Genomic DNA, 16,723 nt, shown 5'->3' with positions numbered 1-16,723 from the left:
GCAAGCAGGTGTCTAGAACAAAAAGGTATTGGGGAAAAAAAGCAATGAAGAAGGCGCCTGTAGAGATGTGACACTTAGTGGCCGTTCTACGCAGAGGGTCTGTATGAACTACAGATAAGGAATCGATATACTAAATACTGATATTTCATCCCTCCTCCAGGAAGTTGCTCATTCATATTTAGACAAGTTTATTTTCAAGCGATCATATCTGGTAAATTGGACTACTTAATCTTCTTTGGAAAGCCTGGTGGATCATTGAGGTTCTACCAACATGTCTTCCTGAAACTCAAGAAGCCCTCTTCTGGACCAGAAGTCACACAAGAGACTTGCAGTTTTGTTTTGTTTTAATGTTTATATATTATTGAGAGAGGGGCAGAAAGAGAGGGAGACACAGAATCTGAAGCTGTCAGCACAAAGCCTGATTGGGGCTGGAACTCACAAACAGAAAGATCATGACCTGAGCCTAAGTTGGACGCTTAACCAACTGAGCCACCTAGGCACCCCAAGAGCCTTGCAGTTCTAATGAGTTGTCTTTTTGTGCCAAGACTGAGCTGTCACAGAGACGCTAGGAGCCCTGTACTAGGTTCTAAACCTCTTGTGTGGAGCCACCGTGAACTCATGAACAAAGCCCATCTTTGACTTCATTGAAAGTTTATCACTGAGTGTCAAGTACACAGCTCCTCGAGCACAGCAACCTTACCTTATCTGTAACTCACTTAATACAGATTGTGACGACCCCCTCCCTCCCACACAGAGTAGGCATCAGCATGTCACAGCTCTGAGGGCATCTTCTCCATCGCTTATTTCCCACCCCTTCTTGGAAATGGGCTTGCACTGTTCCCTTCACCTCTTTGCTCTACCCACCCACCCACAGTCATTCTCTTTTGGCAGCTGGAAAGGACCTGGCACTCCTGATGTAACTACCAACGGCTTTCTGCTTCACCAAATTGGGTTCTGACACCACGCTCTGTTGCCAAGGGCCCTGCCTCGCTCCAGCTGTTCCCGTATTTCTTCCCCAGTGGCATGACACCCACAGTGAGGGGCGGGGGGAGAACTCATCCCCCAGCATCCCTGCTTCTATCCATGGGCTCCACTGGAAGCTCGTAAGTATCCAACACAACTATGTGCTTCCGAGCACAGGGTTTTAACAGAGTTTGGGCTAATCAAATGAGCACAGTTTGTTTTGTGCTTTGGGACAGAATGAACCTTGTTAACTGGTGTCACAAGTCTTGAGCCAAAATAGACATCAGAGCCTGTGGGGAGTAGCCACAGGGTGACAAGGCTGCTGTCTAGGAGTTCAGGTAGACATGAGCCACATGCTTGAACCTGCCACTGGCACAAGTTGCTAGACAGACCTTGTATCTCTCCCTGATTTTGTCTATGGCACATACAACATCTCCACAAAGTTAAGGGGGAAAGAATCCCACCACTCTAAATATATTCATTGGTTTAGGTTTTATATAATTCTTCCCAGTGCTTATTGCCATGGATTAATTTTTACACAAAGTTAATCAAATGGCTTGTAGGGCCTTCAGAATAAAGCTTAAAGTGTTGCCATTTAAAAGCACTCCATCAACATATACCCTGATCACCTTCTCTGTGAAAAGCAGACCTTCAAACTGCCTGCTGAAAATCTGATTGCCAAAATATTGACTAATCTCTTACAGAAAAATAGAATGCACTGAGCAGCTTGTGAAATACAATTTGGATGGCTAAATATGTTGTGGGTTTTTTGGGATTCTGTAAAGATTCCCAATTCTGAACAAATTTCTTTATGCATCTTAAATTAATGGCCTGGCTCTATGAAACTTGGTACTTTGCCTCACCTCAACTGACTTTAGTATTCTTCATATTATTGTAGATGATGAAAACACCATCTGTCCTTGAGAAGGCTTTGAAACTATTTTGAATAAAGAAGGGTAGTTTCATTGAAGTTTTACATTATTTATATAATGTTGGCAAAGGATCTGAAAAAATAATTTTAACAGTTTTATCATAAAAAGGATGCATGGTTATTTAAAATGAAATGATATTTTCTAATTTAAAGATTTTAAAACTTTGTTTCAGAGAACCTGAAGCCTCAAACTTGAAGTCTGTCATAATCATGTTAGTGATTCTTTTATGCAAAATATGATTAGTAATATATTTTGTTAGACATAGTGAATACTCACAGCTCCCCTACCAAGGAGGAGAAAGCATCAAATTAATAAATGTCTTACCTTTGGTAAGTTACTTCATTTATGTAAGCATCAAAATCCTCATCTACTTAGGGTTGTTGGGAAAAGCACATGTATGGAAGTTGCTTTGAACAGTGCCTGGAACACAGTAGGAATGCAGATGTGACTGTGAAGATTACTCCTGCTAACCAGGTAAATACACTGTCATTTTCATCCTGGTCTTGATTTTCTCTCACTTATTAAATATTGACTAAGTATCTGCCATATTTTGGGCTCAGGCGCTGGGCATAGAAAAGTGAATGAAACAGATTCTCCTTATGGAGCTTTAGGAGAGACACATCCAGGCAAACAGACCACCTAAAATGCATGCCATAAGTGCTCTAGAAGCATAGAGTGGGGACTCGGCCCAGTCTGGGGTTTCAGGAAAGACTTATTCCTGAAACATGAAGAATGGTTAGGAGTTGGCCAGATAGATGTGGGGGAAAGTATTTCGGGCAGAGAGAATCCCAGTGAAAATGCCTGGAGGTGAGAGAGAACTTGGAGCCTTTGAGTAACAGAAAATAATTCAATAAAGTTGAAAATTAGATTTAAAAAAGTGTTTACAGATGGGACTGGGAAATTAAACAGGGACTAAATTATAAAAGGTATTGTAAACCATGGTGTAGAGTTTGGAATTTATCTTAAAGCAACATGAAATCATAGAAGAGCTGTATGTAAAACAGTATGGTTGGCTTTTCTTTTTTAAATTTTTTTCTTCATGTTTATTTATTTTTGAGAGAGAGAAACAGAGACAGAGCATGAGTGAGGGAGGGGAGGAAGGAGAGGGAGGGATGGAGAGAGAGAGAGAGAGAGAGAGAGAGAGAGAGAGAGAGAGAGACAAAGAATCCAAAGCAGGCTCCAGGCTCTGAGCCCCAACACAGGGCTCACAAACTCACAAACTGCGAGATCATGACCTGAGCTGAAGTCGGATGATTTACCCACTGAGCCACCCAGGTGCCCCTTGGTTGGCTTTGTTTTAGAAGCATCATACATAATGAGGAAAATGAAGTGGAAGAAAGGAAGACTGGAGACTGGGAGGCTAAGTTAGTAGCCAATACAGTAATTTAGAGAAAAGACGATAGTGACCTGAATTATGGTCATGACAGTGGGACTGGAGAGACCACATGGGTGACGTGTTTAGTAGGTAGCCTCAGCTGGAGGAGGTGATTTATGAGAAGAGGTGGGTGTGGCAAGAAAGGAGTCAAGAATGATCCCCTGATTTACTGGCTACTGAGGTGCTGCCACTCACTAGACAGAATGTAAGAAAAAACAAGTTTGGGAAGAAAGATAATGAGTTCAGATGAAGACACAATGAATTTGAAATGTCTACAGAACATCTAGAGAAACCTAGAATCCAGAAGAGGTCTGGACTGGCACAATAGCTTTGGGAATAATCAGCACATAGCTGGTAATTAAAACGAGGGAAGTGGAAAACCAGAGATAGTGTAAAAAGGGAGAAATTCTCTGAGACAGAATTCAATGAAACATTGACACGTGAGAGATGAACTGAGGAAGAGGAATCCCCAAAAGGGACTAAAAAGGAATGGTCAGGGGTGCCTGGGTGGCATAGTCGGTTAAGCATCTGACTATGGCTCAGGTCATGATCTCACAATTCCTAGTTCCAGTCGCCTCCATTGGACTCTCTGCTGTTAGCATGGAGCCTGCTTCAGATCCTCTCTCCCCTTTCTCTGCCCCTCCCCAACTTGCACACGTGTGTGGGAATTCTCTCTCAAAATAAATAAACATTGAAAAAATTTAAATCCACAAACACACATGCAGACACATGCATATACACACTCATATGTACTTTATTTATTTTTAAAATGTTTATTTATTTTTGAGATAGAAAGAGCCAGCAAGGGAGGGGCAAAGAGAGGTGGACAGAAGATTGAAGGCAGGCTCCCTACTGACAGCAAAGAGCCCAATGCAGGGCAGAACTCATGAACCATGAGATCTGATCTGAGCCAAAGTGGGATGCTCAACAAACTGAGCCACTCAGGCGGCCTCACATGGACTTTAAATCCTCAAATAATAGATTAGTTTTCCTCTAAAATCCACCAAGTTCTGCTCTGTCTTGTTTTCCTTCTCTTACCACCCCCATCCTCTGTAGTTACACTACAACTCATCCTCACTTCTCAGCAGACCAAACTAAAGGAAGAAAGAGAACAGGGAGTGGGTGCAAACTCAGGTTCTGTTACCAAAGCTAAACCATTGTCCATGTGCCCTGATTGTAACTGTTGTACCAAAACTTCCCAATGGAAGCAACTTATTACCATTTTAAGTGTACGTTGTAGAAATGAAATACAATTTGACCAACTTAAGTTATGAAGTTTAATTTTCATCTCCTAACAATGTCATTGACCTTTAGAAAGTTTAAGAAGGGAGACCACGCACTATACATTTCAATATTTCAAAACTTTCACTACTAGCTCTTGCTATAGACAATACGTCTAGAGAGAAAACAAAAGCATGCATAACTTAATTTCTTTTCTACATTTAAATAATCAGAAATCATTTATTAAGAACAAATGCAGTTGGAAAGGTTTGCTGCAAAGAAAAATGACCTATTTTTAAGGTCCAACTATAAGTCAGAAATTCAAATGTATAAAATATCTAATTGGTCAAGGGGTTGAATGTACAAAAATTTTGCATTTTTAGTTTTTCTTTACTCTTTTAAAACATATGGTTTAGTTAAAAGAAATAGGATTTATTTAGATAGCAGAAGAATGTCAGATTATATGACTCATATCCTACCTAAATTTTCCTGTTGGAAAATTTCCTCTAACAGATGAGTAATCTAATTTTATGCTGGATCAGCCCCACAATCTGATACAGTTATGGGTTTGAAATAGAAGTGATTTGCTAGTTGTGTGATTCAAATGCTTTTCTAGTATAATGCAGTCATCCCATTACTTTAACAAAAAATTGAAACTAGGTAGAAAATTTCTAATGGTCTTTATCACTAATGAAGCATGTCAGTAATGTAAACTAGATTTTCATCTTGAAAAGAACTAGAAGTTCCCCAAGTTCCAAAAATGCAAAGAAGGCAAATATGTAAATGATGAGCTTGACACTGATTGCAGGCAAAATTCTAAAATAGATTCTCAAACAGATGGTTTGTGGGCATTTAGAAACATAAGAGGTGACCATCAGGAGCCAGCATGGGCTCAGTACAAACAAATTTTGCCAGGTAATCCAATAGAGTTATTAGACTACAATGGATTTGCAAAGTTGATGTAAAATATACAAGGTTACCTAAAAGGTAAAAAAACAATTGAATTATTCAGCCATAATAAAGTATGCATATAGATTATTTACTATGATATAATTTACTATGACTTTGCATAATCAATCATTCAACAAATATTTATTGAGCACTTACTTAGCGTCTTGCACTTTGCCAAGGGCTTATACACAACCTCTTTTAATATAGTTCTGCCTATGAGGTAGGAGCTGTTATTACAGAGGCAGTAGAGTATAAGGGTTTTAAGTACACAGACTTGGAGCCACAGAATCTATTCAAATCCTGACTCTGTCACTTACATGGCTGTGTGACCGTGAGAAAGTCACTTGATCTCTTCCTCAGTTTGCTCATTTGTAAAATGGGAATGATAATAGTAACCATTTTGTAAAGGGATTGTGAAGATTGAATGAGCTAATGTATGTAAACATCTTAGAAAAGTATCTGACACATCATAATAAATGCTACTAGAGTATCAGCTATAACAACTCCATTTTAGAAAAGTAGGTTGATGTGTTCAAGACACCACTGTTTCCCAAGCCAGGATCTAAACCCAAGGCTGCCTGATGCCAAAGTCCATGCCCTGAATCACTATAAAAATTACATTTAAAAAAAAAATGTGTGACTTTCTTAGATGATTTCAAAGAACCCCTGACACCTACTTCTTTATACCTCTGTTTTAACAATGTATATTATAACTAAGGTGTCTGGAAAGATATTTCTGGGCTCCTGTGCTGAAACTTTCCTACAGGCCAGGAAAGCTACTTAGGAAATTGGGTTTACAAATTTGAAGGCCAGAGTCCTCGCGTTATAAAAGGCAGATCGTTTTACCTCTGGAGAATTATTTTCTTCATAAAGAATAAATATTGTAATCAAGGAAACTCATTAAGAACAGTAGCTAATGTTTATTATTGCTAAATATGCTCAGGCCTGTTCTAAGTGCTTTTCACACGTTATTTAACCCCCATGACCACTTTACAAGGATGTAATTATTAGCCTCATTTTTTTTTTTTCAGAGAGGTTTACAACTTGCCCAAGGTCACCCAGCTAATAAGCTACAGAGCTGGAATTTAAATCAGGAGGTTGGCTCTGGAACCTAGGCTTTTCAAATTCCCTCTTATAAAATCATGTCCAGCTGTGTATGGTACACACCATAGAACCTCAAAGAAGCCGTTTGTTTCCAGCAATCTCCCTCACAGCCTATTTGGTCATTTGGCATACTTAAGTCCACTTACTTAATCATCCATTCCCCACATTCCAGGTTTCCTCAAATGCCTACTCATCAGAGATGCCCCTTCTTCAGTATGTTATCTGCATAGTAACATTCTGGCCATTCTCTCTCATCCAAACCTACTACTTGTCATCGACAGGCATTATTCATTTGCTTGTTTGTTGATTATTTCCTGTCCACTCATCTGTATAACATAAGCTCCAGGGAACTTTGTCTACTTTGTTTACTACATTATTCCAGAGCTTAGAATAGAGCCTGGCACATACCATGCTCACAAAAATATTTACATAAATGACTAAATTATTTCAGATTCTTATTTGCTACAAAATCTAATTTTTATTAGTAATATCAGAAACAAAAATAAAAGAAAAATGTCACCATCAAACATAATACACAATCTCTGTTAATTTTGGCCTTCATATCTAGTCTCTGTTTATAAGCAGATACTGGTATTCCTTTTTACAGGTAGGTACTCATGACAGAGATTCCAACATGCATCTGCCTTTTCAGAGAATATTATCAGATCAGATAAAAATCCACTGCTGGTGGGGCACCTGGGTGGCTCAGTCGGTTGAGCATCTGACTTCAGCTCAAGTCATGATTTCATGGTCCATGAGTTCAAGCCCCACATCGGCTCTGTGCTGACAACTCAGAGCCTGGATCATGCTTCAGATTCTGTGTCTCCCTCTCTCTCTGCTCCTCCCCCACTCACACTCTGTCTCTGTCTCTGAAAAAATGAATAAATCTGGGACATCTGGGTGGCTCAGTCAGTTAAGCCTCCGACTTCGGCCTCGGGTCATATCTCACAGCTCATGAGTTCAAGCCCCGTGTCGGACTCTGTGCTGACAGCTCGGAGCCTGGAGCCTGTTTGGGATTTTGTGTCTCTCTCTCCCTCTGCCCCTCCCCTGCTCATGCTCTGACTCTCTCTTTCAATAACAAATGAATGTTAAAAAAAATTTTTTTTAATGAATAAATGTTAAAAAAAAATTTTTTTAAATCCACTGCTAAATGGATTTTTGCTTGTCAATGACTTTCAAAAACTACATGTTCAGGGGCCCCTGGGTGGCTTAGGTGAGCATCCGACTTCAGCTCAGGTCATGATCTCATGGTTTGGTGGGTTCTAGCCCCATGCCAGGCTTTGTGCTGACAGCTCAGAGCCTGGAGCCGGCTTCAGATTCCGTGTCTTCCTCTCCTTGCCCTTCCCCCGTTCTCTCTCTCTCTCTCAAAAATAAATAAAGATTTTAAAAACTTAAAAAAAAAACACCACATGTTCAGGCTCAGTTTTTTTCTTTTAAGTAAAAGCAAAGTTGGTCAAGGCTTTTACATCTGCATATTAGAAGTCATTTTACCCTGAGGCACCTAGGTGGCTCAGCCGGTTAAGCTTCCGGCTTCAGCTCAATTCATGATCTTGCAGTTCATGGGTTTGAGCCCTGCATCGGGCACTGTGCTGACAGCTCAGAGCCTGGAGCCTGTGTCTCCCTCTCTCTCTGCCCCTCCCTGCTCATGCTCTGTCTCTGTCTCTCTCTCTCTCAAAAAATAAATAAACATTAAAACAATTTTTTGAAAAGAAAAAAGTCATTTTATCCTACATTTTATATTGCCAGAGATGAAAATTACAGTCCTAATCCAGTAGTACTTAACTATAGCAAGATTCTTGAGATACAAACCATGCTTTCTTTTCAGTTAACCTCTTAGAGATCATCAAAAAATTTAGTGGTCACTAAAGAAAGCACACAGATACAGAATTAACATTTATGTGCTACAAATTCCTTCACAAAATATTTTAGCACCTTTGATAAACTCAGAGGTTGTAAAAATGTTAAATGTAGATTTTTCTTGCACTATCAACAAGAGACTAGGTCAGTGGAAATATGAAATCCACTTAGGTATGAAATGCTTACCTAAGAGTTTGTGCTAGAAATTGCATTAGCTTTTTATTACTTCTTAACAAATCACATTTATTACCTCACAGTTTCTGTGAGTCAGGAATCTGGGTACAACTCAGTTGGGTCTGCTTAAGGCTGCAATCAAGACCAGACAGGGCTGAGGTCTTATCTGAAAGCTCAACTTGGGAAGGCTCTGTTTCCAAGCTCACTTATGTGATCACCAGCAGTATTTAATTCCATCTGGGCTGTGGAATGTGGGCTTCAATATCCATAAGGCTGTTGGCTGGAGGACCCTTACTTCCTTGCCATATGGGCCCCCCTAACATAGAAACTTGCTTCATCAAAGTCAACAAGGGAAGGAAACTGCTAGGAAGATGGAATTTATATTCTCTTGTAATCTACTCACAGGGGTATCATTCCCTCAATGTTAAGGTAGTCTATTTGTTCAAGGCAAGTCCCTCAAAGGGAGAGAAGTATATAGGCCAGAAAGTGGGGATCAATGGGGGCTATCTTTGAGGCTGCTTATCACTGAAGTACTATCTCAAAATAATACTTTATTGCTTGTTTAAGAGACATGCCCACACGAAACCCCCTTCTTGTCTAAGCTGTCCACTATTACCTCTCTTGAGAGTCACCATCATCTGGTATTCTCCCACTTCTGCTGAAGCTGCTGCTTCTGAAACAATCTAAGACTTCCTAGGCAACTTTAGGTAGAAGTAAACAAGGTGAAAACAAGAAATAAAGTAGACTCTTTTCCTCTTAAATCATTAATTTGAATAAAGAGTTGATCTATTATATAGGTGCAGCATCCCTGGACTTTAGGGCCAAAGGAGAGTAGCTAAGGTTGTACAAATGACATATTCTGTAAGAGTCTCTCAATCAAGAACCAACATCACTTTTGCACGTACAAGTTCTCCTACTGGTTATTAATAAAAGCTAAATTACAATTTCACTCCTGTCTGTATGCAAGCATTGGGATTACAGTTAGATCTCATCATGTCTCTTTGCATTAATGAGCCCTACTTCATGATTGGACTTCTAATTGCATGTCAAGTCTGAGCAGAAGAAATTGAGTTTGGGTAAACTAATAATATCAGCTTTCTTCTCTATGCACAGTTTATCTTTGAACAATGCAAGGGTTAGGACTGCTGACCCCCCCCACCCACCACACTGTCGAAAATTTGCATACAACTTTTAACTCCCCAAAACTTTACTACTAATATCCTACTGCTCACCAGAAGACTTACCAATAACATAAACTATAGACTAAATATATTTTGTGTGTTATATGTATTATATACTGGATTTTTAAAACAAAATAAGCTAGAAAAAATAAAATATTAAGAAAATACATTAACAGTACTGCATTGTATTTATCAGAAAAAAAAATCACATATAAGTCAACCCATATAGTTCAAACCCATGTTATTCAAGGATCAACTGTAGACATCAATGCAATCATGAGAGGGAAGTTAAGATCTTCACCAAAAGAAGAAAATAAATTGATTCACTGTTAAGGTGAAGATAATACACTTGGCATAGAAGTGGATTCCCATTTATAAGAAGCAGCACAGTATAGTGGTTATAAATACAGTCACTTGAGATAGACTGTCTGCAAATGAATCCTGGTTATATGAATTACTAGCTGTGTGACCCTCAGCAATCAATCTCGGCAATCAAATCTTGGATTTCCCCATCTGTAAAACAGAGATAATATTTTCACCTACTGCATAGGGTAGTTATTAGGATTAATATTTATAAGTGCTTAAATCAAGACCTGGCACACAGTAAGTGCTACATGCATGTTTGTTAAATAAAAGAATATCTTTTAAGTTTTTACTTCATGTGACTTCCAGTCTCTGGTCTAGCACACAGTCATCTTGGAAATGATCACTCCTGTCCACAGGAAAAGAAAAAAGCTGAACAAACTAAAACCCAACAACTTTCTTAGATGTGTCAGAGAAGTGAGGTCACAGAACAAACCACTGCCGCAAAATCTAGAGAGGCAGACAGGCAGATACAGAGAACCACAACTTACCAGAACAGAAACTCAAAACTCACACTTAACAGAAATCTCCACAGGAACCTTTGTGGTAGGAAACCTAAGCTGTAATAGACTAATTGTTGGAGTTTAGTGTAGACAAGTCTGAGAGTTAAAAACTCCAGTTGGGGGCCACTCATAGGATGACTCCCACTCTTTTGTAAGTTTTACCTCCAAAAGCCCTAGCAAACTCTCACAGTGAGATGTGGGAAAAAACTTTTCTCATGCTTCTGGCAAGGGGAGGGAAACAGTAGCCATTTTAATATAGGGCAGAACACTCTGCTCTTCTTAATAAGTCCTGCCATAAGAGAAACTGTCACCAGAGCCCAAAAGACTGGGGTTTTGCCAAAGCCTACCTGACCTAGGAGAAAAAAAGACCCAACTCCATTCCCCACTAGTTTTCCTGTCTTACCTAAGGAAGGTGGGGGTGAGAAACTGAGAACCACTTGTAAAGGTCATATCCCAGGCTCACTGAAAGAGTGGGACCAAATCATAGGACTATAGAATGCTTCCCCTTCCCTACACCTCACCAACACTGAGGGCCTATCGACTCCAGTTCCTTTTATCCAGTACAAAAATAAAGTTTTCAAAAAAAAAAGTTACAAGGCACACTAAAAAAATATATAGTTTGAAAAGACAGCAAACATCAGAACCAATAGCAGATATGGCAAGGATGTTGGAATGATCAGACCAGGAATTTAAAATAACTATGATTAACATGCTAAAGGCTTTAATGGAAAAAGTAGACAACACTTAAGAACACAGGAGACAATCTAGATGACCTTGGGTTGGAGAGGATGACTTTAGAATAGATAGAATGCCATAGACACAATCCATAAAAGAAACGTTAATAAGTTGGACTTCATTAGAATTAAAAACTTCTGCTCTGTGGAAGACACAGACAGAATAGAATGAGAAGACAAGCCACAGACTGGGAGAGAATATTGCAAAAAACATACCTATCATCCAAAATATACAAAGAACACTTAAAAACTTTTTTTTTTACAAAGAACTCCTAAAACTCAAGAGTAAGAAAATATAAAACTCAACTTAAAAGTGGACAAAAGATATGGACACCTCAGCAAAGATTTGCAGATGGCAAGTAAGCATATGTATTTGCTCAACATATGTTAATATCATATGCCATGAAGGAATTGCAGATTAAAATAACAAGGTATCACCATACACCTATGAGAATGGTCAAAATCCAAACACTGACAAAAGCAAATGGTGGTGCAGATGTGGAGCAACAAGATCTCTTATTCATTGTTGGTTGGAATGCAAAATGGGATAGCCACTCTGGAATACAATCTGACAGGCTTCTTACAATGCTGAACATATACTTACCATGTGATCCAGCAATTGTGCCCTTTGGTATTTACCCAAATGAGTTGAAGACTGATGTCTACATAAAAACCTACAGTGAATGTTTATAGTAGCTTTATTCGTAACTGAAAACTTGGAAATCAAGATGCCCTTCAATAGGTGAATGGATAGACAAACTATGGTACATCCATAACATGGATTATTCAGTGATAAAAAGAAATAAGATATCATGCCACAAAAAGACACAGAAGAACCTTAAATGCATATTGCTAAGTGAAAGAAGCCAATCTGAAAAGGTAACATACTGTATAATTCCAACTACATGACATTCTGGAAGAGGCAAAACTGTAGAGGCAGTAAAAAGATCAGTGTCTGCCACGGGTTAGGGGAGAGGGAGGCATGAAAAGGTGGAGCACAGATGATTTTTAGGGCAATGTAAGTATTTTGCATGATACACTATTAGCGAATACATGCCATTATACATCTGTCCAAACCCATAGAATGTACACTACCAAGAGTCAAGTCTAATGTGAATTATGGACTTTGGGTGATAATGATGTGTCAACGTTCGTTCATCAATTGTAACAAATGAAGCATACTGATGGGGGATGTTGACTGTGGGGGAAGCTGCATGTATGTGGCAGGGGTGGGAAAGGAGGGGTATATGGGAACTCTGTATTTTCCACTCAATTTTGCTGTGCTCTAAAAAATGTCTATTGATTTTTTAAAATCTATTCTGTTGAAATATAGCTCAAGTTTAGATTGTAATTGAAAGGTCTCCTATAACATCAGTGAAGAGCAAGTTGGAAATCTTTGCATGGCAGCACAACTTTGCTGGCACCAATCATACTGCCTAGCACATATTGGGAATTCCATAATTCCTTTTCTGCCTCCACTTCACTCCAGAAATCTGTAAGCCCTCAGCAGTGTCACCTGGGGGAGGGGAGTGGATGACAGCTGTAAGCACATTTGACGTAAAACAGATTGGCAATCCCAGAGCTATGGACAAGAACGAGCTACCCTCTTCAAGAAATTTAGATCAGTGCTTCTCCAACTTTAGTGTGTATAAAAATCATCTGGAGGAATTTTTTTTTTAATAAAAACTGTACAATCCCTCCTGCAGTTTCTGATTCAGTAAGTCTGGGGTGGAAACTAAGAATCTGAATGTTCAACTGGTACCCTGGTGATGCTGATGCTGATGGTCAGTGGATCATGTTTAAAAGTTGCAAGAGATACATGAATTCAGCAAAGTTGCAGGATACAAAATCAATGTACAGAAATCAGTTGCATTCTTATACACTAACAATGAAGCAACAGAAAGACAAATAAAGAAACTGATCCCATTCACAACTGCACCAAGAAGCATAAAATACCTAGGAATAAATCTAACCAAAGATGTAAAGGATCTGTATGCTGAAAACTATAGAAAGCTTATGAAGGTAATTGAAGAAGATATAAAGAAATGGAAAGACATTCCCTGCTCATGGATTGGAAGAATAAATATTGTCAAAATGTCAATACTACCCAAAGCTATCTACACATTCAATGCAATCCCAATCAAAATTGCACCAGCATTCTTCTCGAAGCTAGAACAAGCAATCCTAAAATTCATATGGAACCACAAAAGGCCCCGAATAGCCAAAGTAATTTTGAAGAAGAAGACCAAAGCAGGAGGCATCACAATCCCAGACTTTAGCCTCTACTACAAAGCTGTCATCATCAAGACAGCATGGTATTGGCACAAAAACAGACACATAGACCAATGGAATAGAATAGAAACCCCAGAACTAGACCCACAAACGTATGGCCAACTCATCTTTGACAAAGCAGGAAAGAACATCCAATGGAAAAAAGACAGTCTCTTTAACAAATGGTGCTGGGAGAACTGGACAGCAACATGCAGAAGGTTGAAACTAGACCACTTTCTCACACCATTCACAAAAATAAACTCAAAATGGATAAAGGACCTGAATGTGAGACAGGAAACCATCAAAACCCTAGAGGAGAAAGCAGGAAAAGACCTCTCTGACCTCAGCCGTAGCAATCTCTTACTCGACACATCCCCAAAGGCAAGGGAATTAAAAGCAAAAATGAACTACTGGGGCCTTATGAAGATAAAAAGCGTCTGCACAGCAAAGGAAACAACCAACAAAACTAAAAGGCAACCAACGGAATGGGAAAAGATATTTGCAAATGACATATCAGACAAAGGGCTAGTATCCAAAATCTATAAAGAGCTCACCAAACTCCACACCCGAAAAACAAATAACCCAGTGAAGAAATGGGCAGAAAACATGAATAGACACTTCTCTAAAGAAGACATCCGGGTGGCCAACAGGCACATGAAAAGATGCTCAACGTCGCTCCTCATCAGGGAAATACAAATCAAAACCACACTCAGATATCACCTCACGCCAGTCAGAGTGGCCAAAATGAACAAATCAGGAGACTATAGATGCTGGAGAGGATGTGGAGAAACGGGAACCCTCTTGCACTGTTGGTGGGAATGCAAACTGGTGCAGCCACTCTGGAACCCAGTGTGGAGGTTCCTCAGAAAATTAAAAATAGACCTACCCTATGACCCAGCAGTAGCACTGCTAGTGATTAACCCAAGGGATACAGGAGTACTGATGCATAGGGGCACTTGTACCCCAATGTTTATAGCAGCACTCTCAACAATAGCCAAATTGTGGAAAGAGCCTAAATGTCCATCAACTGATGAATGGATAAAGAAATTGTGGTTTATATACACAATGGAGTACTACAGAGCAATGAGAAAGAACGAAATATGGCCCTCTGTAGCAACATGGATGGAACTGGAGAGTGTGATGCTAAGTGAAATAAGCCATACAGAGAAAGACAGATACCATATGTTTTCACTCTTATGTGGATCCTGAGAAACTTAACAGAAACCCATGGGGGAGGGGAAGGAAAAAAAAAAAAAAAGAGGTTAGAGTGGGAGAGAGCCAAAGCATAAGAGACTCTTAAAAACTGAGAACAAACTGAGGGTTGATGGGGGGTGGGAGAGAGGGAAGGGTAGGTGATGGGCATTGAAGAGGGCATCTTTTGGGATGAGCACTGGGTGTTGTATGGAAACCAATTTGACAATAAATTTCATATATTGAAAAAAAAAAAGAAAACTTCGCCTAACTGAAAAAAAAAAAAAGGGAAGAATTAAAAAACAAATAAAAAAATTAAAAAAAATAAAAGTTGCAAGAATTTGTATGGTTTTTTTTTTCATTTTTATTTTTTACTGTTTATTTTTGAGAGAGAGACAGAGAGAGAGAGAGAGAGAGAGAGAGAATGTGAGCAGGGGAGGGGCAGACAGAGAGAGGGAGACACAGAATCCAAAGGAGGCTCCAGGCTCTGAGCTGTCAGCACAGAGCCCAATGATGGGCTCCAACTCACAAGCTGTGAGATCATGACCTGAGGTTAAAGTTCAACGCGCTTAACTGACCAAGCCACCCAGCTGCCCCTGGATGGTTTTTAAAGATGAAGTCGGCTCAGCAGACATTCTGGAATTTATAAAGGAGGAGTTTGGGACCAGAAATCTGGCTGAAAGGGACTAAGGAACTCCTCAAAAGGGTGAATTTGTTTGGCAAGCACACTGTACTTTGAGACTTTAGATGGATTGAGGTGATGAAAACTGAGAGAAGGCCTAAGAAAACTCAGTCTATGTTTTGTTTTGCTCTCAGGGAGCTATAACAATCTTTGGGTCCTCTTAGAAAGGGCATGTGGTGTGTGGGTCACCATAGATCTATTACTTCCTATGGTCCTCTAACAGATCAGCTTCACTCATTTATAATCTGCCTGGACCTTGAAGTCATTTGACTTTGCAAGTCCTGTACTAGATAATCTTTCAGACCCCCACATAGCTTTAAAATTATGAGATGTTATCTGTAGACTTCCCCTATTTGTGCCAGAAAGGAAGTTCCTAACACATAATATTGGCACATTGGCACATAACATTTTTAACTATAAATCCTCACACTGCAATGAGGAATTTTCAGGTAAAATTTGCTTCATGAATATTATAATTTCCTACAACAATATAACATAATAAATAGTATCTTCCTTTAGGAAAACTTCATGTATACGGGGCGCCTGGGTGGCTCAGTCAGTTAAGCGTCCAACTTCGGCTCAGGTCATGACCTTGTGGTCTGTGAGTTCAAGCCCCGTGACAGGTTCTGTGCTGACAGCTCGGAGCCCGGAGCCTGCTTCGGATTCTGTGTCTCCCTCTCTCTCTGCCCCTCCCCCGCTCATGCTCTGTCTCTGTCAAAAATAAATAAACATTAAAAAAAAAAAAAGAAAACTTCATATATAAAACTAGAGGTAGAAATTAATATGTAAGTGAATAAATGAGGCACCTTATAACAGTTTAGGGTTTCCAGACTTAGTAAAAAAATAAATAAATACAAAAAAAAAAACAAACCAGGATTCCCAGTTACATTTGAATTTCAGATAAACAACAAATAATATTTTAGTATAAGTACGTCCCATGCAATATTTGGAACAAATTGGATACACTTATACTAAAAAAATTATTTGTTGTTCATTGAAATTCAATTGTAACTTAGCACCTACATTTTATCTGACAATCTCTAATACTTTCCTATTGCTGCTGTAACAAATTACCACCAACTTAATGGCTGGAAGCAACATAAATTTATTATGTTACAGTTCTAGAAGTGAGAAATCTAAGATATATCCAAATGGCTACATTCCTTTTGGAGGTTCCAGGGGAGAATCCATTTCCTTGCCTTTTCCAGCTTCTGGAGGCTT

The sequence above is a fragment of the Puma concolor genome, chromosome B1, assembly GCF_028749965.1.
Source record: "Puma concolor isolate L17-30 chromosome B1, mPumCon1.1.hap2, whole genome shotgun sequence".
NCBI lineage: Eukaryota > Metazoa > Chordata > Mammalia > Carnivora > Felidae > Puma > Puma concolor.
This window is presented reverse-complemented; position numbering follows the sequence as displayed.